General features: G+C 38.6%; 1 long non-coding RNA gene across 1 annotated transcript in view; it reads right to left on the bottom strand.

Annotated features, from left to right (window-relative positions):
- LOC128655393 (uncharacterized) overlaps positions 1-20985 on the bottom strand; it is a 54723-nt gene extending 33738 nt beyond the window's left edge. Inside the window, exon 1 of the long non-coding RNA XR_008401775.1 lies at positions 20883-20985. This is a non-coding gene — a long non-coding RNA (uncharacterized LOC128655393). The remainder of the gene's footprint in view (positions 1-20882) is intronic.
- Positions 20986-25882: the final 4897 nt, after the last annotated feature.

Genomic DNA, 25882 nt, shown 5'->3' with positions numbered 1-25882 from the left:
GGTAGAGCGGAGTGTCGGGCCAGTTTAAATCCAGGGTTACCATAGAATGATCTGACCATGCCGTTGGTAATATGTCAGTATTGGATAAGAGGGATAGGCTAGATTGGTCTAGAAATAGATAGTCTAACCTTGAGTACATGGTCCAAGGATGAGAGTAAAAGGAATAACCGCGTTGAGTGGGGTGTTGTAGTCTCCAAGTGTCTATGAGGCCTAGTTGTTTAAGGCATGAGTAAGTAGCATTAGGGGGGCGTGATGTGTTGTTTGTATTTAAGGAGGTAGAGTCAAGTAGGGGGTCTAAGGTAACGTTTAGGTCTCCACCCATTACTACTGTGCCTTTACGTGATTCATGTATCATGCGGTTGAGAGTATTGAAAAATCTGCTCTTATTAGTATTGGGAGCATATACATTAACTAGAGTTATTGGTCTATTGTATAGTAGGCCTACTAAGATTAATATCCTCCCTTCCTTGTCTGATGTGTTATGAAGCAATTGAAAGGGTAAGGATGAGTGGAGAAGGATTCCCACACCATTTATTTTCCTTTCGTGGGAGTTGAAAAAACTGAGAGGGAAGTGTTTGCTCGAGTATTTGGGTTCGTTTGCTCGGGGGAAATGAGTCTCCTGTAGAAATATAATGGAGCCTTTTTGTTTGGCGAACCAATGTATTGCGACTGACCTTTTTGTAGGTGAATTCAAACCTTTAGCGTTTTGAGATATTATTGTAAGGGATCTAGGGGACATGTGTAATGTTTGTGCGAGCATCTGCTATTAAGTTTTCCAGATTTGTCTTACCATATGGGGAGATTATGTGCTTCTTGGAGGTGTAGTATACTGAGGAGGTCTTTGTAAAGATGTAATGCTTACTATGGACATGGGATGAGTAGAATGTGAGCCAGTGAATCGATCCGGATTCTGCAGAGAATCTGAAATACAAAAACATGCATTGAGAAACGTAACATAAAAAGGGGACCCCCAGCGATATGGGATTTGGTGGTCTTGTAAGTGGGCAGTCAGGAACTTGATATCTCGCCTTCTAGTGAGAGTTATTGGGCTGAGATCTGCAAAGATTTGTATTGTATCTCCGTCTTTATAAATTGGTGCTTTTTTTTTTTTTTTTTTTTTTTTTTTTTGCTGCATTCAGTAGCTTTTCTTTGTCTTTGAAGTTATGGCAGCTTAAAATAATGTCTCTTGGTGGAGCTTTGGGTGAGGGCTTAGGTTTCAGCGCCCTGTGTACTCTGTCTAACGAAATATCTGTATCTTCCTCGCTATCAAGAAGGAAGTTAAATAGGCCTTGTAAGTATTTCTGGAGTTCAGTGTTTAAGATTTTTTCTGTTACCCCTCTAATACGTAAGTTTTGGCGTCTGCCACGATTGTCTAAATCTTCAATCTGCATCTGCATTTGTCTTATCTCCTCTGCTTGTTGTTGGAGTTGCATAGAATGTAGGTTAATTGGTTCTGAGATTTCTTCTGCATGGTTTTCCAAGTCATGCACTCTGTTACCCAAATCTGTGATTTCTTTTTTAACATCAGAGAGTCCTTCTTTTATAAGCAAGCTAACTTGGGTCATGAATGTTGTAAAGTCCACCTTGGTTGGCAGAAATTTTAAGTCAGCTTTAGTTATAGGAGTGAGAAGGTCTGTTGGAGAGTTATCTATTTCTTCTTCGTGTGTGCTATCAGAGCTGTGTGGGGAGCTTGGAGTGTTATTTATTTTTGCATCCATTGTTTTAAAAAAGGAGTTTAGTTTAGCAGTTGGTTGTATAGTTGCTTTGTTAGCTTTGTCTCCCTTAGGCACACGTTTAGATGTCATTTTAAAGCAGCGTGTTTTGTGGAGTGGAATAATGCTGTTTGCTGCAATTATGAGTCCCGGTCCTCACACTCTTTTTGTCGTATGAGCAAGTCAGCCTGTGGCTGTGGCTGTGGATTATAACTGGTTGTTCTATTGCGGTTGTATCGCTTGGTAATCCTTTTTATCGTTCATTACAGTCTGATCCCTTGTCTGTATTACTTATGTTGTTGTCCTGAGTTGTAATGTAAGGGAGTCTCAGCTTGTTCTATTTGCAGCACCGCTAGTAGGCTATTTGTTAGCTGTATGGTCACCCGATTACAGGTTCATGTTTGGGCTGGTAACGGCATTTTAGTGTGTGGGCCTACTGTTTTCCGGAGCTTGGGAGCCGGAGTGTGGAGTAACGCTCGTGTTATAAGTTGCGGCGTCTGATATGTGCGTAGTCGGGAGGTATACTTATCTCCGATTAGGGTTTTTTCTTTCTGTCAGCAGCTTCTGCTCTTCGGTCAGATCTTATTGTATTGCGGCGTGGGAGCGGTGGGCCTAAAATGGCGCTTCACTTTACCATGCTGGTAGCTGCGGTCGGCGGTTGAATCTCTAAGTGAAGTCTGGTCGTTCTCCACTTTTAAACAGTTTGATGCTCCTGGGTATTGGGAGACTGCCCGGACATTTTGTGGGGTGTTTTGAGCGGTGGGAACCCCTGTTTATAAGCCCTTATGGGGAACTTCACTCGGAGCTACACTTATTTGCGGCCATGCTGGTCCTTGGCTCGGCTCCGCCCCCATGTTGTTCCTATTTTTAACCACTTTACTAGGTGCCAAAATCCTTTTTAAGTTGGGTGCTCTTTTGTAAACAATAGTGGGTTTATTATCCAACAGTGGACCTAAAATAGGATCTTTTAATAAAATTTTCCAGTGTTTCCTAATACTCTTTTTAATTATACTGTGATTACAATTGTATTCAGTAATAAACATGGTCCGATTGCCCAGACCAACCTGAGTTTACGTATTTACTACCTTTTTCTCAAAATATTTATTTCTGTCATCATTTTTTGCGTTTATGTGAGGTCTTTTTCCTTTGTATGAAGGAGTAAGGCTGACTACCGGCTCTAGATAGCTCACAATCTTTTTTTGTTTCCAGACAGGTTGTCTGGGGCGTTGATCTAAAAAATGTTGCTGTGAAGTTGTGGATTGTGGTATACTGTTAGCTTCACTATTGTCAAAATGTCTAATGTCATATTTATTCGAATCTGGATTATTGAGGGCTTGAAACCTATTAGAGGTACTAGCCTCAATAAAGCTGTAATCTCTCCTATCTCGAGGAGAATCAGAGTTCATCTCCCCTAATGTGGATCTTACATAGGTTTGCTGATTTTTGGGAGTAGATTTCATGTTATACCATTGCTCATTCTCATGGGGTTTGTACCGGTTAGATTGCTCAGAAGGGTTATTTACCCTATTAGAATGTTGTTGATAATGTCTTGTGTCCCTATTATGCCCATATGGGGCAGAAAATGAGGGTCCATTCTGGGACCAACTTCGATGGTATGCCTGGTGATAATGATCAGGGAATCTTTGTTGGTGATGTTGGATTTGCCTATAATCCCTATCATGGTGGGGCATTGGTTGTCTGTTGTTGTTATGCCAATTGTTGGAATTGTTTTTGTAATTATTTTTATTTTTATTTTTATTTCTATTTTTATGGTGGTTAACTACCGTCCACCTATCTTCCTGTTGTATATTAGATGTAAGTGGGGATGTACCTACATCCTCTGTCCCTCATCTATACGATTTGTCATGTCAGGGGTTTCTATCTGTGCTTTCTTTTTGTTGTATGTATATACTTCCCCTTTCAGATAGTCTTCGTTGTCCCTAGCTAATTTGCGATTTTTAATCTCCATCAATTCTTTTTGATAGTTCTCAGTTTTTTGTAAAACTATATAATTAAGTTCTTCATATTGCTTTGTGTTTTTAAATTTATCAAGGCTTTGTTGAACAATCTCTATTTCTTTAGAAATAGTATCCACTAAAGACGATATGTGATCAAAATTTTCATGAGAGTCACAGAACACGTGGTGAGAGTTTCCTCCCACTTTGTATTGAGGGACTGATCATCCTTAAAAGAACAACTTTTGAAGACTCTAAGGCCTCTAGGGACTAAATTGGAATCAACAGATTTTTGGAGCATTTCTGCATCCAACCAGTGTCTACATTCGTCATTAGTCAGATCCTCTAATTTAGCAAACAAGGTGTGAATGGGCATATTTTCAATTGCAACATCTTCACTAGGGGCCACCACAGTGGATCCCACATGTGAAACTAATAATAGCCTCTTATTTTGTCTTTCATTAATAGACAACATAATGAGGTTAAAAGTCGAAGCTAATACCAAAAAAGTGATTATAATAAAGTGATAAGCAAACCAAATTAAAATAAGAATAATTGTGAGTACTAAATATCAAAAAATAAGAAAGTATATATAATATGACCTAAGAAAGGGAATATTATGAAAATCGTGATCGAAAGATGATATTAAAACAAATAAGAAGTGTCAAACCCCTTTCGGTAAGATATAATAAAGTGTTTATGTGTCAAGTGTATAGATAATACCTATGCAGAAAAACTTTTTTATAATTAAGAGATGTGCCTCAAAATTTTGTAAGTGATATGTGCTTGCTAATATATAGTCACAAACAATTCAACGATGGAAGAATTCATAAAAACAATCTACTATACCACAAAATATTTCGCAAAGTAGATCTGTAGTAGTAGATCTGTAGCTATGGTCATCTATAGTAAATCTAATGTCTTGCTTAACTATTAATGCACCTTGTTTGTTAGTATAATTACGGTGAATAGGTAAATCGTACTAAACAAAAATGGAAACCAGTGCTGTAACCATGGAAACCACGTTTAGAATGAATATGCGTTAGATTTTTCTAATTCAAGTATATAAATATTACTAAAGCATGTGCATACAAAAATGACCCCAAGTGAGTGCTAGAAGCTCAAACAAAAACAAGCCCAAATAAGCTAGTACAGTTAGGCAAGTGGTCGATAACACTGGTAAAAAACTTTTGAAGACAAATAAATACTTAGCAAATATAAAGTCCTTGATAGGGAACCCGGCAGCAACCTCAAGCTGAAAACAATGGCACTTAATAGGAAAAAAATCAAAAACGGAGAGTTCTTGACAGAGGTACGCCCACGGTGATGGAAGTGGAGGTCAGTCCAAATATTCCAATGAAAGGCCGCTCTTCTGTAGCGTGTGTCAACGATGAGAAAATCTGTAGTGGGGAAACAGGAAGGCGCCAATAGGGTGATAACGCAAAAGACCCTGACAAGTAGGTTAGAAGGATAATGGTACTCACAAGCAGGGCGGCACTTGAACGTGCCTAACAAAGCAGGCCGGGACCTCAGCGTCGCCCGGAAGACTCACAACGGCAGCAACCAATCCTCGAGCCGGACCAAGTTCCGTTGATGGAGATTAAAAATCGCAAATTAGCTAGGGACAACGAAGACTATCTGAAAGGGGAAGTATATACATACAACAAAAAGAAAGCACAGATAGAAACCCCTGACATGACAAATCGTATAGATGAGGGACAGAGGATGACTGTAGGTACATCCCCACTTACATCTAATATACAACAGGAAGATAGGTGGACGGTAGTTAACCACCATAAAAATAGAAATAAAAATAAAAATAATTACAAAAACAATTCCAACAATTGGCATAACAACAACAGACAACCAATGCCCCACCATGATAGGGATTATAGGCAAATCCAACATCACCAACAAAGATTCCCTGATCATTATCACCAGGCATACCATCGAAGTTGGTCCAAGAATGGACCCTCATTTTCTGCCCCATATGGGCATAATAGGGACACAAGACATTATCAACAACATTCTAATAGGGTAAATAACCCTTCTGAGCAATCTAACCGGTACAAACCCCATGAGAATGAGCAATGGTATAACATGAAATCTACTCCCAAAAATCAGCAAACCTATGTAAGATCCACATTAGGGGAGATGAACTCTGATTCTCCTCGAGATAGGAGAGATTACAGCTTTATTGACGCTAGTACCTCTAATAGGTTTCAAGCCCTCAATAATCCAGATTCGCATGAATATGACATTAGACATTTTGACAATAGTGAAGCTAACAGTATACCACAATCCACAACTTCACAGCAACATTTTTTAGATCAACGCCCCAGACAACCTGTCTGGAAACAAAAAAAGATTGCAAGCTATCTAGAGCCGGTAGTCAGCCTTACTCCTTCATACAAAGGAAAAAGACCTCACATAAACGAGGATGTAGAGGAAGAAATACAGCCCTCAAAAAGGCACGACTACAGGCCCTGAGTAGTGGGATCTTTAATTTGTCTTCTCATCCTTTGACCAATGATGAGATCAGGGTCTTAGGAAAGGGGCTTTCTTTTAGCCCGTCCAATTCACATAATATGTTTTCACTTTTTGTAGATCTTAATAGATTCACACAAAAACTTTCGATGCAGAAATATTTTGCAGAAAAGAAAATCAAAGACGATGGTAATAGACCAATTTTGACAGATTCAATGGACTCTAGGCTTAATAATCAAACAACTCCGGTGTATGAACCTGAATCCTTACTTGATCACTTATGTGAAGGTTTTGTACATACATGTTTGAGGAACAAATCCAACTTCACCCCTAAATTAGCAAATAATGCCCATATAGAGATTTTCAGGCAGCTGGTTAGCGATGAATTTAATCAATTGCCGAAGGGTATCAATGGAAAAGGGAACCTGTTCGGGAACGAGAAACGTGCTTTAGAAATGTTAAAAAATAATAAATCTATAGTGATCAGACAAGCCGATAAAGGCGGAGGGATTGTCATTCAGGATCTTGGGGACTACCTTTTGGAGTCCGATAGGATCCTGAATGACAGGAACTATTATACCAAAATGACTTTCGATCCTACCTCCAAATTTTTGGCGATCTTAAGGGATTTAGTGGAGGGTGCGTTTAAAGAAGGAATTGTCACTAAAAAAGAAAAAGATTACCTTATCCCTATAGAGCCAAATCGTGCATTTTATTACCATTTACCGAAGCTGCACAAAGATCCCAGATGTCCCCCTGGCCGCCCGATAATATCGGGAATAGGCAGCTTAACAGATAATGCATCTTCATATGTCGACTTCTTCCTGCAGAAATATGTCGTCGGTCTCGAATCTTATATACGAGATTCTTCAGACCTAATAAATAAACTAGAACAGATTAATATCACACAGGACTTAATTTGGATCACGTGTGATGTCCAAGCCTTATATTCTAATATATCACACAGCCTTGGACTACAAGCGGTTTCCAGTTTTTTGGAAACAGACATTTATTTACCAGACACTCAGAAACACTTTATCTTGTCATTAATATCATTTATCTTACACCACAACTATTTCGTCTATCAGGATGAATACTACCTCCAAATCAAGGGGACGGCCATGGGTAACAGGTTCGCCCCCAGTTACGCTAACCTTTTTATGGGGTCATTTGAACAACAATACATCTATGACTCTGCGTTTGGGGCGAACCTGGTATACTATGGCCGGTATATAGACGATCTGGTTGTGGTGTGGAGGGGCGATAGACTGCTAGCCGAAGACTTTGTGAAACATCTGAATAGCAACAACAAGGGCTTAAAGTTCACCAGTACAATAGACTCTAATACTGTTGTATTTCTGGACTTAGAGCTAAGTTTTATTGAGGGTAGGATTTCTACCAGTACTCATTTCAAGCAGGTTGATTGCAACAGTTATTTGGACTTTAGAAGCAATCACCACCTACCTTGGAAAAGAAATGTACCATATGGGCAGTTCAAGCGAGTTCGCAGGAACTGCAGCAGTCTAACAGATTATGAGATATAGAGTAAAATCCTTAAAGATAGATTTAAAGAGAAAAAATATCCAGAACACATCATCAATAGTGCCTATGATAGGGCAAAAAATGATGACAGAAATAAATATTTTGAGAAAAAGGTAGTAAATACGCAAACTCAGGTTGGTCTGGGCAATCGGACCATGTTTATTACTGAATACAATTGTAATCACAGTATAATTAAAAAGAGTATTAGGAAACACTGGAAAATTTTATTAAAAGATCCTATTTTAGGTCCACTGTTGGATAATAAACCCGCTATTGTTTACAAAAGAGCACCCAACTTAAAAAGGATTTTGGCACCTAGTAAAGTGGTTAAAAATAGGAACAACATAACTAGCAGAAATACCAATAAGGCCAATGACACTATCTGTAAAATACAAAGAAAAGGTAGTTTCAAATGTAATCACAAAAAATGCAAAATGTGTGACTTTATAACACATAATGTAGATACTTTTAAATCAAATACAACATCCAAAACTTATAAAATGAGTAGTCGGATGACATGCGCGTCGAATTATGTGATTTACTTATTGTCCTGCATTTGTGGGTTTCAATACGTAGGGCGCACCTGCAGACGCTTGAGCATTAGGTGGTCAGAACACTTTAGAAACATCAAAAAGAATTTCAAATCACATAGTGTACCACGACATTGTAACACCAAACATACTGGGAACTTACATTGTCTACAAATAACTCCTATTGAACACATTCCAAGATCAGACTTTTATAACCGGTTCTATAGACTCAGACAGAGAGAGACCTTTTGGATCTATAGGCTTCAGACTTTACATCCATCAGGTCTCAATGCCAATATTGATCTTGCAGCTTTTCATAGTTAATTTGTCACGTTTTTAATATATCAAGTATATTTTATTTAGTTACTTTTTGGGGATATGAGTATTTGAAGTTTTGTAGAGATATTATATCTCTATTTCATGGTCTATTATTATCAGTTTAGAGATTAAGTAATTATTTTGTGTTTTGGTTTTGGATTGATTTTTCTATTATGATTCGAATATTTATTGTCTTTTATATTGGCGGTTCTGTACAATCAGTTAGTTTTTAATAAGTAGCAATATTTATCTATGTATTTATTTATTTGGCCAAATAAGAATATCATATTAGTCTAGTTCCGATTAATTGTTAATGTTTAAGATCAATGGTGTATTTAAGGCCTGAAATGAATGTCCATTTATGAGTATCTATTACGTTTATTAAACTTTAGGGGTAAGACATATATAAAAAAATCGTAACTACCGTAACTGATCCCATGTGTGATGTGAGCAATAATATAATATGAATTAAATTAGACACTAAAATATGATATGATATCAATTTGTGGATTCCAAGTGGAACGCATATGTATTTTTGCACTCTCCATATCAGCTGTGTTTGACACGCACGCTGCGAGGTGGGGGGGGGTGTGTGTAAAATTTTAAGTGTTTTGATTGGTTAGAGGAGGTGTTTTAAGCAGTAGGCTTCTTAGAATGTGTATAACAGCCTGATGAAACGGCTCTGTGTAGCCGAGAAACGCGTTGCTTTTATGCATTGTTTTTAAAACATTTTAATAAATTGTTTTAATCTACTTTGCTGGAGTTTGCTCCTTCCTCTTTCCAGCTTTTGGACTTTGTTATTTAGCTCTCGGCAATCGGGAGCGTCACACACGGTGTATCACTATCCTCTTATCCCTCTGCCAGTGTTTGGATTTCGGCATACGAAGAGGAGGGTGTGTGAGTATCCAGCGATCCTGATTGGCCACACGGAACTTGGTCCGGCTCGAGGATTGGTTGCTGCCGTTGTGAGTCTTCCGGGCGACGCTGAGGTCCCGGCCTGCTTTGTTAGGCACGTTCAAGTGCCGCCCTGCTTGTGAGTACCATTATCCTTCTAACCTACTTGTCAGGGTCTTTTGCGTTATCACCCTATTGGCGCCTTCCTGTTTCCCCACTACAGATTTTCTCATCGTTGACACACGCTACAGAAGAGCGGCCTTTCATTGGAATATTTGGACTGACCTCCACTTCCATCACCGTGGGCGCACCTCTGTCAAGAACTCTCTGTTTTTGATTTTTTTAACTACAAATGTAGCCACTGTTCAGTTTGCCAGAATATTGCAACGGATAGTAGATTTACTGACAAAGATGGTAAAAAAACATAAAATCAAAGGGCATATATCTTGTGGCAGTGAAGGAATTGTATACATGCTGTTCTGTAAATGTCCCATGTTCTATATAGGAAAAACCTACAGAGAATTACGTGAGCGCATAAAAGAACACAAAAGGGATATTAAAAATTTGAACATAAAAACAAGTGCAATAGCCAGACTTTCTAGAATGTCATCAAAGTGATAAAAAACAATTAAGATTTAGAGGTTTGGAGGCAGTAGATTTCAAAGGTAGAGGGGGGGATCTAGATAAAAAAAACTTTTGCAATTGGAATGCAAATGGATATATAATTTAAAATCATTGAAACCCCTAGGTCTAAATGAAGAAATCAATTATGCACCATTTTTATGAAAATAAATATCAATGTGAATTTTTACATCTTATGACATTTGCTTAAAAATTATAGGAAAAATTTGGGGCCAAATAATTATCTTTTATAATTGCAAGTTTAGTAGGTTGTTTCGAAATGCTTTGATTACGAAGATTTTGTATCTAAGATTGTATTTGCTGTAAGATATAATCTGTTTCTGGAAATATTATACTGCTTTAGTGAAATTAGCATTGTGGTAACAATTGTGGCAACATAGTATTTGTTTGTGGATACAAATTATACACCTGGCAATCTAAAAGAAGGAAAAAGGAGGAGATTTCAGGCAGACTTAAAGGGACAGTCTACACCAAAAATGTTCTTATTTAAAAAGATAGATAATCCCTTTATTACCCATTCCCTGTTTTTGCATAACCAACACAGTTATATTAATATACTTTTTACCTCTGTGATTACCTTGTATCTAAGCCTTTGCAGACAGCCTCCTTATCTAAGTGCCTTTGACAGACATGCAGTGTAGTCAATCAGTGAAGACTCCTAAATAACTTCACGGGAGTGAGCACAATGTTATCTATATGACACATGTGAACTAGCACAGTCTAACTGTGAAAAACTTTCAAAATGCTCTGAGCTAGGAGGCGGTTTTCAACTGTCTAGAAATCAGTTTGAGCCTAGCTAGGTTTAGCTTTTCAAAAATACCACCAAGGGAACAAAGCAAATTTGATGATAAAAGTAAATAGGAAAGTTGTTTAAAATTGCATGCCCTATCTGAATCATGAAAGTTTAGTTTTGACTAGACTGTCCCTTTAAGGCAACACAGATCTGCAACTAATTACAAACTCAGCCGGAAGAAGCCCAATGCTTTGTGGGTGAAACGCGCGTAGCTGTTTCTGATGCCGGTGGAGTAACAGCTGATCTCTACCGAGCACACGCTGAAGTCCCGACTACATTGTGGAGACATAAGGAACCAAAGCACAGTGTCCTGCAAACAAGTAAGGCGTGGGATACACCACTAAGTGCCTTGCACATTCAGGATACCTATGAGACAGAAGGATTTCAAAGAACAGGTAATATCATTCTAATAACAGAAGCGGATGCATATATATGGGGTCTTAAGTCGATCTTAAGTTAACCACCTGACCGCCATATTAGCTGCTGTGTAAGTAGCGATACCACAGAACACTGTGAAATTACCTGTCTTGTTATATCTGATCCTAAGTCGATCTTAGGTTTACTGTGAACGCTGCTATATCTGCTGTTGTGGAAATTGAGATTAATAACAACGGAACTGTTCACGTTACCTGTCTTTCAAAATAGACTTTCACTATTTGCAGGATGTTTTACACCTTTGGAGACCTATTTATGGGACCTTATTGTCCCGAAAAGTAAACCAGGACTAAGTTTTCATATATACCCTGGAATAGAGGCCTCTATATAGGGTTCCTTAATACGATTCACAGAATTATATGGGACTTTCAGTTAATTTAATTTTGTTGCCACAACAATTTATATATATGTACACTGTTTTTTTGCTATAATTTTGATTTAAGATAAATCTGATTTTCAACATGACCTGCTATCTGCCTGTGTTTTCTTGAGGATAGTGGTAATTCTATTAATTTTTATCTATCCCAATGTGCTGGGCTAAGAGTTACTATTTTCTCTTTTCGATTTATAACCAATTATTTAACTCTCCGTGCAAAGGTGAAGGGGGAGATTTGGGGGTTTTACCCCATTAATCCTTTCATTTTTGGGGAGAAATTATATATAAATGGAGTGCTGATATATTATATTTTATATATATATATATATATATATATATATATACACACACATTTTGTATATCTTTATTTAAATCTCTCAAGTTTCAAAATTATTACATTGTACTTATATTATTAAATGATACTTATATATTGTCTATGAGTATATATATATATATATATATATATACTATATATATACACACACACACACACACACACACTCGCACATAATGAAATATATAGGTGTGTGCATATATTACATTATATATATATATATATATATATATATATGTGTGTGTTTGTGTATACATACAGTGTATACATAAATAAATATATATATATAAAATATACACACTATGCAGCTGTAAGTAAATTATAAATACATTTAAAAAAAATTACTAGCCCCATAGAATGTGATATATACTGTGTGTATGTATATGTATGTATATATATATATATATATATATATATATATATATATATATATATATATATATATATATATATACACGGAGTGCAGAATTATTAGGCAAATGAGTATTTTGACCACATCATCCTCTTTATGCATGTTGTCTTACTCCAAGCTGTATAGGCTCGAAAGCCTACTACCAATTAAGCATATTAGGTGATGTGCATCTCTGTAATGAGAAGGGGTGTGGTCTAATGACATCAACACCCTATATCAGGTGTGCATAATTATTAGGCAACTTCCTTTCCTTTGGCAAAATGGGTCAAAAGAAGGACTTGACAGGCTCAGAAAAGTAAAAAATAGTGAGATATCTTGCAGAGGGATGCAGCACTCTTAAAATTGCAAAGCTTCTGAAGCGTGATCATCGAACAATCAAGCGTTTCATTCAAAATAGTCAACAGTGTTGCAAGAAGCGTATGGAAAAACCAAGGCGCAAAATAACTGCCCATGAACTGAGAAAAGTCAAGCGTGCAGCTGCCAAGATGCCACTTGCCACCAGTTTGGCCATATTTCAGAGCTACAACATCACTGGAGTGCCCAAAAGCACAAGGTGTGCAATACTCAGAGACATGGCCAAGGTAAGAAAGGCTGAAAGACGACCACCACTGAACAAGACACACAAGCTGAAACGTCAAGACTGGGCCAAGAAATATCTCAAGACTGATTTTTCTAAGGTTTTATGGACTGATGAAATGAGAGTGAGTCTTGATGGGCCAGATGGATGGGCCCGTGGCTGGATTGGTAAAGGGCAGAGAGCTCCAGTCCGACTCAGACGCCAGCAAGGTGGAGGTGGAGTACTGGTTTGGGCTGGTATCATCAAAGATGAGCTTGTGGGGCCTTTTCGGGTTGAGGATGGAGTCAAGCTCAACTCCTAGTCCTACTGCCAGTTTCTGGAAGACACCTTCTTCAAGCAGTGGTACAGGAAGAAGTCTGCATCCTTCAAGAAAAACATGATTTTCATGCAGGACAATGCTCCATCACACGCGTCCAAGTACTCCACAGCGTGGCTGGCAAGAAAGGGTATAAAAGAAGAAAATCTAATGACATGGCCTCCTTGTTCACCTGATCTGAACCCCATTGAGAACCTGTGGTCCATCATCAAATGTGAGATTTACAAGGAGGGAAAACAGTACACCTCTCTGAACAGTGTCTGGGAGGCTGTGGTTGCTGCTGCACGCAATGTTGATGGTGAACAGATCAAAACACTGACAGAATCCATGGATGGCAGGATTTTGAGTGTCCTTGCAAAGAAAGGTGGCTATATTGGTCACTGATTTGTTTTTGTTTTGTTTTTGAATATCAGAAATGTATATTTGTGAATGTTGAGATGTTATATTGGTTTCACTGGTAAAAATAAATAATTGAAATGGGTATATATTTGTTTTTTGTTAAGTTGCCTAATAATTATGCACAGTAATAGTCACCTGCACACACAGATATCCCCCTAAAATAGCTATAACTAAAAACAAACTAAAAACTACTTCCAAAACTATTCAGCTTTGATATTAATGAGTTTTTTGGGTTCATTGAGAACATGGTTGTTGTTCAATAATAAAATTAATCCTCAAAAATACAACTTGCCTAATATTTCTGCACTCCCTGTATATATATATATATATATATATATATATATATATATATATATAATACAATGGTGTGTGAAAGCCTGGGTTCGGCCACAAGACCGCCTACCACACTTCTTTCCAATGCCCCCCCTTTATCTGCTGATTGTCCAGTATTTTTTTTGACTGACTGACAACCCTACATCTATGTGTGTTTGTTTATGTATGTATGTATTTATAAAACAATATTAATTGTGAGCGGGTTGGAAGTCTTACGGCTAGATTTGGAGTTTGGCGGTAAAAGGGCTGTTAACGCTCCGCGGGTTTTTTTCTGGCCGCACCATAAATTTAACTCTGGTATCGAGAGTTCAAACAAATGCTGCGTTAGGCTCCAAAAAAGGAGAGTAGAGCATTTTTACCGCAAATACAACTCTCGATACCAGAGTTGCTTACGGACGCGGCCGGCCTCAAAAACGTGCTCGTGCACGATTCTCCCATAGGAAACAATGGGACTGTTTGAGCTGAAAAAAAACCTAACACCTGCAAAAAAGCAGCGTTCAGCTCCTAACGCAGCCCCATTGTTTCCTATGGGGAAACACTTCCTACGTCTGCACCTAACACTCTAACATGTACCCCGAGTCTAAACACCCCTAGCCTTACACTTATTAACCCCTAATCTGCCGCCCCCGCTATCGCTGACCCCTGCATTACACTTTTAACCCCTAATCTGCCGCTCCGTAAACCGCCGCCACCTACGTTATCCCTATGTACCCCTAATCTGCTGCCCTAACATCGCCGACCCCTATGTTATATTTATTAACCCCTAATCTGCCCCCCACAACGTCGCCGACACCTACCTACACTTATTAACCCCTAATCTGCCGACCGGACCTGAGCGCTACTATAATAAAGTTATTAACCCCTAATCCGCCTCACTAACCCTATCATAAATAGTATTAACCCCTAATCTGCCCTCCCTAACATCGCCGACACCTACCTTCAATTATTAACCCCTAATCTGCCGACCGGAGCTCACCGCTATTCTAATAAATGTATTAACCCCTAAAGCTAAGTCTAACCCTAACACTAACACCCCCCTAACTTAAATATAATTTACATCTAACGAAATAAATTAACTCTTATTAAATAAATGATTCCTATTTAAAGCTAAATACTTACCTGTAAAATAAATCCTAATATAGCTACAATATATATTACATTTATATTATAGCTATTTTAGGATTAATATTTATTTTACAGGTAACTTTGTATTTATTTTAACCAGGTACAATAGCTATTAAATAGTTAACAACTATTTAATAGTTACCTAGTTAAAATAATTACAAATTTACCTGTAAAATAAATCCTAACCTAAGATATAATTAAACCTAACACTACCCTATCAATAAAATAATTAAATAAACTACCTACAATTACCTACAATTAACCTAACACTACACTAGCAATAAATTAATTAAACACAATTCCTACAAATAAATACAATTAAATAAACTATCTAAAGTACAAAAAATAAAAAAGAACTAAGTTACAGAAAATAAAAAAATATTTACAAACATAAGAAAAATATTACAACAATTTTAAACTAATTACACCTACTCTAAGCCCCCTAATAAAATAACAAAGACCCCCAAAATAAAAAATTCCCTACCCTATTCTAAAATACAAAAATTACAAGCTCTTTTACCTTACCAGCCCTGAACAGGGCCCTTTGCGGGGCATGCCCCAAGAATTTCAGCTCTTTTGCCTGTAAAAAAAAACATACAATACCCCCCCCCCAACATTACAACCCACCACCCACATACCCCTAATCTAACCCAAACCCCCCTTAAATAAACCTAACACTAAGCCCCTGATGATCTTCCTACCTACCTTGTCTTCACCATGCCAGGTTCACCGATCCGTCCTGGCTCCAAGATCTTCATCCAACCCAAGCGGGGGTTGGCGATCCATAATCCGGTGCTCCAAAGTCTTCCTCCTATCCGGCAAGAAGAGGACATCCGGACCGGCAAACATCTTCTCCAAGCGGCATCTTCTATGTTCTTCCATCCGATGACGACCGGCTCCATCTTGAAGACCTCCAGCGCGGATCCATCCTCTTCTTCCGACGACTAGACGACGAATGACGGTTCCTTTAAGGGACGTCATCCAAGATGGCGTCCCTCGAATTCCGATTGGCTGATAGGATTCTATCAGCCAATCGGAATTAAGGTAGGAATTTTCTGATTGGCTGATGGAATCAGCCAATCAGAATCAAGTTCAATCCGATTGGCTGATCCAATCAGCCAATCAGATTGAGCTCGCATTGTATTGGCTGATCGGAACAGCCAATAGAATGCGAGCTCAATCTGATTGGCTGATTGGATCAGCCAATCGGATTGAACTTGATTCTGATTGGCTGATTCCATCAGCCAATCAGAAAATTCCTACCTTAATTCCGATTGGCTGATAGAATCCTATCAGCCAATCGGAATTCGAGGGACGCCATCTTGGATGACGTCCCTTAAAGGAACCGTCATTCGTCGTCTAGTCGTCGGAAGAAGAGGATGGATCCGCGCTGGAGGTCTTCAAGATGGAGCCGGTCGTCATCGGATGGAAGAACATAGAAGATGCCGCTTGGAGAAGATGTTTGCCGGTCCGGATGTCCTCTTCTTGCCGGATAGGAGGAAGACTTTGGAGCACCGGATTATGGATCGCCAACCCCCGCTTGGGTTGGATGAAGATCTTGGAGCCAGGACGGATCGGTGAACCTGGCATGGTGAAGACAAGGTAGGAAGATCATCAGGGGCTTAGTGTTAGGTTTATTTAAGGGGGGTTTGGGTTAGATTAGGGGTATGTGGGTGGTGGGTTGTATTGTTGGGGGGGGGGGTATTGTATGTTTTTTTTTACAGGCAAAAGAGCTGAAATTCTTGGGGCATGCCCCGCAAAGGGCCCTGTTCAGGGCTGGTAAGGTAAAAGAGCTTGTAATTTTTTTATTTTAGAATAGGGTAGGGAATTTTTTATTTTGGGGGTCTTTGTTATTTTATTAGGGGGCTTAGAGTAGGTGTAATTAGTTTAAAATTGTTGTAATATTTTTCTTATGTTTGTAAATATTTTTTTATTTTCTGTAACTTAGTTCTTTTTTATTTTTTGTACTTTAGATAGTTTATTTAATTGTATTTATTTGTAGCAATTGTGTTTAATTAATTTATTGATAGTGTAGTGTTAGGTTAATTGTAGGTAATTGTAGGTAGTTTATTTAATTATTTTATTGATAGGGTAGTGTTAGGTTTAATTATATCTTAGGTTAGGATTTATTTTACAGGTAAATTTGTAATTATTTTAACTAGGTAACTATTAAATAGTTCTTAACTATTTAATAGCTATTGTACCTGGTTAAAATAAATACAAAGTTACCTGTAAAATAAATATTAATCCTAAAATAGCTATAATATAAATGTAATTTATATTGTAGCTATATTAGGATTTATTTTACAGGTAAGTATTTAGCTTTAAATAGGAATCATTTATTTAATAAGAGTTAATTTATTTCGTTAGATAAAAATTATATTTAACTTAGGGGGGTGTTAGTGTTAGGGTTAGACTTAGCTTTAGGGGTTAATACATTTATTAGAATAGCGGTGAGCTCCGGTCGGCAGATTAGGGGTTAATAATTGAAGGTAGGTGTCGGCGATGTTAGGGAGGGCAGATTAGGGGTTAATACTATTTATGATAGGGTTAGTGAGGCGGATTAGGGGTTAATAACTTTATTATAGTAGCGCTCAGGTCCGCTCGGCAGATTAGGGGTTAATAAGTGTAGGTAGGTGTCGGCGACGTTGTGGGGGGCAGATTAGGGGTTAATAAATATAACATAGGGGTCGGCGATGTTAGGGGCAGAAGATTAGGGGTACATAGGGATAACGTAGGTGGCGGCGATTTGCGGTCGGAAGATTAGGGGTTAATTATTTTAAGTAGCTTGCGGCGACGTTGTGTGGGGCAAGTTAGGGGTTAATAAATATAATATAGGGGTCGGCGGGGTTAGGGGCAGCAGATTAGGGGTACATAAGTATAACGTAGGTGGCGGTCGGCAGATTAGGGGTTAAAAATTTTAATCGAGTGGCGGCGATGTGGGGGGAGCTCGGTTTAGGGGTACATAGGTAGTTTATGGGTGTTAGTGTAGTTTAGGGTACAGTAGTTAAGAGCTTTATGAACCGGCGTTAGCCAGAAAGCTCTTAACTCCTGCTTTTTTCAGGCGGCTGGAATCTTGTCGTTAGAGCTCTAACGCTCACTGCAGAAACGACTCTAAATACCGGCGTTAGAAAGATCCCATTGAAAAGATAGGCTACGCAAATGCGTAGGGGGATCTGCGGTATGGAAAAGTCGCGGCTGTAAAGTGAGCGTTAGACCCTTTAATCACTGACTCCAAATACCAGCGGGCGGCCAAAACCAGCGTTAGGAGCCTCTAACGCTGGTTTTGACGGCTACCGCCGAACTCTAAATCTAGGCCTTAGTGAGTTCCCACACTTTTTTTTTTTGTAGGACTTGACCCCTGGTATAGATGTAAAAACAAATGTCCATTTAAACTGTTGTGATAATAAAAAAGGATTTGTAAAAGGGAAGATCAAATTGTACACCAGAGAAAATCACTGTTGATCAACAGGTAGACTCAATGGCCAGCATTTATCAACTGCTGGATGGACATTGTTTAGTCATGCAAACCTGTCCGCCTGGGACAGGGAGTTGTCAATCATCACTGGCGTACGAGTAGGGGTTGTCAATCACCCTGGGGCGTGCATACCCAAGGTGATTTAATCCACCAGCTAATAGCTGTCATACTGATTAGAAAGCTGCGGTCTGATGACCGTTGCTTCATAACTTTTGGCTGCAGGCTTGCTCATGCATATGCAGCTTGATAAATGGGCGCCAATGTGTTAGCTACTTCTAGAAGGGCTCTTGCCATTCATATTATTAATGCTTAATTACCTTACACCTAAATTACAAGTTTTGCGTTGCGGCTTTTAACACTGAAAAAATGGTAATTTCAGCGTAAAAGCAGTAACGCACTATTGGGAGTTGTGTCGGTATAGCTATATCGCAAGCATTTTAGCCTGTAACGCAATGTCAATCCCTCACTCAAAAAAGGACATTTTTGTGTGTGATTTCCATACCGCCGGTATTACAGGTTGTGCGGTCCGGCTAAAAAGCACGATCCATACCGCCATCTGAAAGCAGTAGTTACGGATTTTGTGTAACAAAAATGTTTCACAAAACTCATAACTAAAATGTTACTAAGTACACTAACACTCATAAACTACCTATTAACCCTTAAACCGAGGCCCTCCCGCATAGCAAACACTATTTAAAACTTATTAACCCCTAATCTTCTGCCCACCCACATCACGGCTATTAAATAAACCTATTAACCCCTAATCTGCTGCTTACCCACATCGCCAACACTATTTAAATATATTAACCCCTAAACCGCCGCTCCCCAACACCGCCGCCACTATTATTAAGTTATTAACTCCTATTCCGCCGCTCCCCGAGATCACCACCACTAAATAAAGTTATTAAGCCCTAAACCTCCGGCCTCCCACATCTCCGCCACTAAATAAACCTATTAACTCCTAAACTTCCGGCCCCCCACATCGCAAAACACTAAATTAAACTATTAACCCTTAAACCTGTCACCCCCATAACTTTAAATTAAAATTACAATATAACTATGTTTAAGTACATAAAAACTTACCTGTGAAATAAATATAAACCTAACATTAAACTATAAATTAACCTAACATTACTATTCTAATTAAAAAAAAAACTACTAATTACCAATATCTAAATTACAAATTTAAAAAACCTAACACTACAAAAAAATTTAAAAAATCAAAATTACAACTAAAAAAAAAACAAATCCTACGAAAAATTTAAAAAATCTAAGTTTACCAAAAATAATAAACACTAAAATCACGAAAAATAAAAACACTAAGATTACAAAAAAAAATGAATTTATCCAAAATAAAAACAATTACACCTAATCTAATAGCCCTATAAAAATAAAAAGCCCCCCAAAATAAAAACACCCCCTAGCCTACAATAAACTACCAATAGCCCTTAAAAGGGCCTTTTGTAGGGCATTGCCCAAAAGAAATCAGCTCTTTTACCTGTAAAAAAAAATACAAAGTCCCCCCAACAGTAAAACCCACCACCCAACCAACCCCCCAAAATAAAAAACCTAACTCTAAATGCCTAAGTAAAGGGGCATTTGTATGGGCATTGCCCTTAAAAGCGCATTTAGCTCCTTTGCATTGCCCTTAAAAGGGCATTTAGCTCTTTTTCCAAGCCCAAACCCTAACCTAAAAAAAACCCCACCCAAAACAAAAAACCTAACACTAACCCCAGATCTACTCCGGTCATCCAGGCGGCGAGAAGTCTTCATCCAGTCGGCGAGGTCTTCATCCATCCAGGGGGCATCTTCTATCTTCATCCCGGTGGCATGGAGTGGAGCCATCCTGGAAGCTGATCCCATCTTGCGCGGAGCGTCCTCTTCATACGGTCGCCTCCGTACACTGAATTTGAATGCAAGGTAGCCGTTTTTAAAATGGCTTCCCTTGCATTCCTATTGGCTGATTTGATTCTTCAAATTCAAATCAGCCAATAGGATGAGAGCTACTGAAATTCTATTGACTGACTTGAACAGCCAATAGGATTTCCGAAGCTCTCATCCTATTGGTTGATTTGAATTTGAAGAATTTTCACAAATCACAGCACTCTCCGGTCTTATCCTGTAAACTCTTTGTTTATTCGAGACATTTCAGGGTTTCCCCCTTTATCAAACCACAAAAAAATGAATACAATAACATACCACTTAAACCCAGCTATATGCACACCTCATGTCCATTGATTTGCCATACAGGAACAACACCGTCGTCCTCCTCGCGCAACTGTGCATGCGTGAATTGAACTACGGAGGCCCCGGCAGGCCAACAACCTATTAAAAGCAAACAAAATGAAAAATATAATTCAGTCTATTCACAATTAAGATCAAGCATCAAACATGTCAGAATAATGTTCTTTACATATCAGTGTAATCATATTCATAAATCCTGATCAAACTACCACATATTGCAATACGCTCATCAGCAAACCAACGGTATCAAATATCAGATCAACCCTGCTACATATCTGCATTAAACCGTTCTGTACCAAAGACATCAACTAATCCTGTTATTATCTGTTCTATCTAACACGCCTTATATTTAGGATTAGACTTCACAGAAAAGCTAACATATTTAAAGGACACTCAGCATATACTTGTATTATATTCTAGATTTATTACATTTTAGATTTATATTGCCCACATTGGTGTACTCCACACTTTTCCTTAGGACATGCCAATTAATGTACATCCTACTTAGACCAATGTGGGCAAGACAAATCATTTAACACACGGCTGACCCTGATGCATATCTACCTTATAAGTACTATATAGTGCTAAGATAAATGTATTCATATTCATGCTGATAATATTTGTGCATTCCTATCCCTCTACTTTTCAACAAGAAATACAAAATTATTGGCCTATCTACCTCAGACTACGAAAGCAAAATTTGAACTACTATAAAGCAAGACTATCATCCTATTATAATGTACTACCAATAAAATGTTACAGTCCAGTAATCAATATAAAAGAATAAGAAATAACTTAACAACTGGAGAGAGAACAACCTTACAAGGTTTAATAAAAAAAAACATATAGTGATACGTGAAGCCGATAAGGGGGGTGCATTAGTGTTGCAAGATTAAGCAAACTATCAAGCAAAAATAATGGGACAATTAAACGTTGAGGTTACTTATAAGAAACTTACTAAAGATCCCACAAAGGAGTTTAAAGAACAAATTGATGGATACATCAAGGAACAAAATGAAAATGAGTTTATAACAAAGAATTGTATATATATGATTTAGTATGTTTTACATTACTCGAATATTTGGATTTTAGAAAATTATAATATAGGGAAAGGGGCTATCACGGTTGATAAATGTCTGTCCAAGTATGGACCCAGAGGTGGAGAAGTGGTAAATAGCAGACACTGTCTTAACACACTGGATAGGACCCAGGATGAGACCACTAGGTGATATGAAGATCTTGTCACAGTTCAGGAAATCAGAAGTAGCCTGAGAGCAAACCTACTTGCAGAAGAAATCCAAATCAGAATCCAGGAAGAGTAATCAGGCAGGCCAAAGGTCAGCAGGAAAAGGGCAGATGACAGATCAGAATCAGCAGGCAAAAGCATAATCTCCAGAACATTTAAAGTTCAGTAACAGCAAAAATTTTGTTAGAAGACTTATAATCATGGAGGTAGGCTTTTAGATTTTGATTGATTCGCTCTGTCTGCCCATTAGACTGAGGATGATGAGCTGAAGAAAGAGAGATAGTGACCCCCAAAGATGAACAAACTACTTTACAGAACTTGGAGACAAACTGGGTTCCATGATCTGAGACAATGTTGTGGGGTAAACCATGAAGTCGGACAATATGGTTGAGGAACAAATTGGACAATTCTTAAACCCTTGAGGGGAACAAAGTGATACATTTTCAAGAACCGATCCACAACCACCAAAATCACATTGTTACCCTTGGATAGTGGAAGACCTGTGATAAAATCCATAGACAAGTGAGTCCAAGGTCTCTTGGGAGTAGACAGAGGCAATAGTGAGCGAGGAACTTCATTCTGAGCACATTGAGTGCAGACAGAAAGACAAATGCAGACACATAAGTGTTCATAGTGGGCCAGCAAACATATCTTTGGAGATTAGAAAGAGTCCCTTTAAGACCTGGATGACCAACTAATACATTAGAATTAGTTTATTGTAAAAGTTCAGTTCTTAATGATTTGGAAATAAAGAGACATCCAGAAGGTGGAGAGGAATCAGAAGGAAGATGTTCTTGAGCTGACCTTAGGCGTTGTAGAAGGGCAGTGGACAACACACTTATGATGCAACCTTCTGGAATAATTAAAGAAGGTTGTTCAGAATTAATTCCTTCAAGGTCATGTTGTCGGGATAAGGCATCTGCTTTGACATTCTTGGAGCCAAGAATGTAGGAAAGGACAAAATTGAATCTTGAAAATAATAAAGATCACCTGGCCTGCCTGGAGTTCAGTCGTCCAGCAGATTGCAAGTACAATAAATTGTTATGATCTGTAAGGATCAGAAAAGGTTCCTGGGTACCCTCCAATAGGGCACTCTTATGGTGCCAGCTTAATTGCTAGCAGTTCTTTGTTAGCAACTTCATAGTTGAATTCTGCAGGAGAGAACTTCTTAGAAAAGTAGCCCACAGAATGCATCTTGTTGGTAGAAGGATTGCGCTGAGACAGGATGGCTCCAGCACCAACTTGAGAAGCGTCTGCTTGAGGAAGCAAGGTTTACTTGCGAAACACATCCAGCTTTTATTTGGTTTTAACCATATTTTAAATAAATTTTATATCCAAGTCAAGCTTCATCTGTTTATCCAGCCTGTCACTAATCCTGTATGGTATATGGTGTTTGCTGTGGGATTTGGTGATAGATTGACTGCTGACAATGACCGGTGGGAGCTAGCTGGGGAGCTCTTAAGGATCCAGACTGCACTATTTTGCACTTTGCGATAAGTGCTGCTACTCTGTGAGTATTCTGCACAAAAGGGGGTTTATCATCTGTTGGATTTTACCCTCAGTTACTATGCCATTGGAGCGCCTTCTTTTTTTCTTTTTGTTTCTAGCATCCAGATATCTGGCAATCTCTGAAGAGCTAAACGTGGCATCTGATCATCCTGGATTTTTAACCTGCCTGACAGTGGCGCCTCTGTGACACTTGTTATCATTATTCTTATAGTGGGACTGAGTATTCTTTCTTTGTTTTTTTCTTTGACGATAAACTACAACTCAGGATCAGGATGAGAGAGCAGTGGAGCATAAATTAAGGTCTTCTTGAGAAATTCAAAGACTAGAGGAACGGCCTCCTTCGGCCAACTCTTGAGATTAGAAATGTTTTTAATTAGGGCAGTAAGAGGTGCAGTAATAGTAACACATTCTTTAATAAACTTCCTGTAATAATTAGAGAATTCAAAGAAAACGTTGAAGTCCTTTAAAAGTGGTAGGTTGAGGCTACTGCTGGATAGCTTGGAGTTTGGCAGTATCCATTTTAAATCCTTTGGAGGAAATTATATAACCAAGTAAATTGACCATAGACAAATGAAAAGCATACTTCTCAAGCTTCGCAAAAAGATGGTTACTGCTGAGACGGTCTAGGACTAATCTTAGATGCTGTATGTTTTCTTGTATGGAGTTGAAAAACACAAGGATGTCATCCAGATAAATTATGACACAGTTATTTAGATAGTCCCAAAATATGTAGTTTACAAAGCATTGGAAGATGCTGGGGCATTGCAAAGGCCAAAGAGCATCACCAGATATTCATAGTCGCCAAAACAGGTGTTAAATGCTGTCTTCCATTCATCACCTTCCTTAATTATATTATATGCCCCTCAAAGATCTAACTTGGTGTAGATCATGGATTTCTGTAGGTTGTCAAATAGTTCTGAAATCAAAGGCAGGGGGTAATTATCTTTGATGGTAATTTCTACAAGTTCTCTGTAATACATGGCCATAAGCCTCCATCATTTTTATCCACAAAGAAAAATCCATCCCCTGCAGGGGAAGAAGTCGGTTTTATGAAGCCTCTTGCCAAATCTTCTTTAATATACTTCTCTAAGGTAGCCATCTCAGGGGCTGACAATTGGCAAGTTCCGCCTTTAGGAATAGGAAACCCAGGAAGAAGATTGATAGCAAAGTCATAAAGCCTATGAGGAGGTTGATTACTGGACTGTTGTTTGGAGAACACATCGGAATAGTCACAGTATTCTGGAGGAAAGGCACTGGCAGACTCTGCTACAGCTACAGACTTAGGAGGATTTGGATGACAGAGACATGAGTGAAAACAGTCAGGACTCCAGGAAACCAGTTCTCCACGAGACCAAGATATAATGGGTTCATGAAAATGGAGCCAGGGTTATCCCAGTATAAGAGGTGAAGAACGTGTAGGTACCAGATCGAATCTAATCATCTCTGAATGAAACACTCCTACAGAGCAGGAGAGAGGTACTGTTTGGTAATGTATAAGTCCATTTCCCAGCAGTTGACCGCTCATAGTGGAAACTCTTATAGATTGAGGTTTTTCAACAAAGGGTAACCCCAGCGAAGAAGCAAAAGAGATGTCCATGAATAACCCTGCAGCTCCAGAGTCGATCTGATTAGAGATAGATTAAAAGTGGAGCATTGCAAGTGGCTTGTTATTGCTACCGCAATTAGCGCTCTGAAAATTAACCAAAGATTTGAAAAATGGGGCTTTAAAGTTGGCGGGTGTGGGGTGTTAGAAAAAAACGGCACTGAAAAGTGCCTTTACATTGTGGTCTATAGAAACTGTGGCCCAGATTACGAGTTTTGCGTTAGAGGCTGTGCAGTGCTAGCGAGCAGTTTTCCCTCAACGCTCACTTACCTGCAGCGCTGGTATTACGATTTTTTAGAAACCCGTCATTAAAAGACAAGACGTGAGCGTTGAGCAAAGTTTTGCTCATTACCGCACTCCAATACCAGGGCTGCTCAAGTCAGCGGTGAGCTGGTCGTACGTGCTCGTGCACGATTTCCCCATAGGAATCAACGAGGAGAGCCGGGTGAAAAAAAGTCTTACACCTGCAAAAAAGCAGCGTAAAACTCCTTAACGCAGCCCCATGATTCCAATGGGGAAATAAAATTTATGTCTACACCTAACACCCTAACATGAACCCTGAGTCTAAACACCCCTAATCTTACACTTATTAACCCTAATCTGCCACCACCAACATCGCCAA

Source organism: Bombina bombina, chromosome 4, assembly GCF_027579735.1.
Source record: "Bombina bombina isolate aBomBom1 chromosome 4, aBomBom1.pri, whole genome shotgun sequence".
Taxonomy (NCBI): domain Eukaryota; kingdom Metazoa; phylum Chordata; class Amphibia; order Anura; family Bombinatoridae; genus Bombina; species Bombina bombina.
The sequence above is the reverse complement of the archived record's forward strand: the minus strand, read 5'-3'. Positions and strand labels throughout refer to the sequence as shown.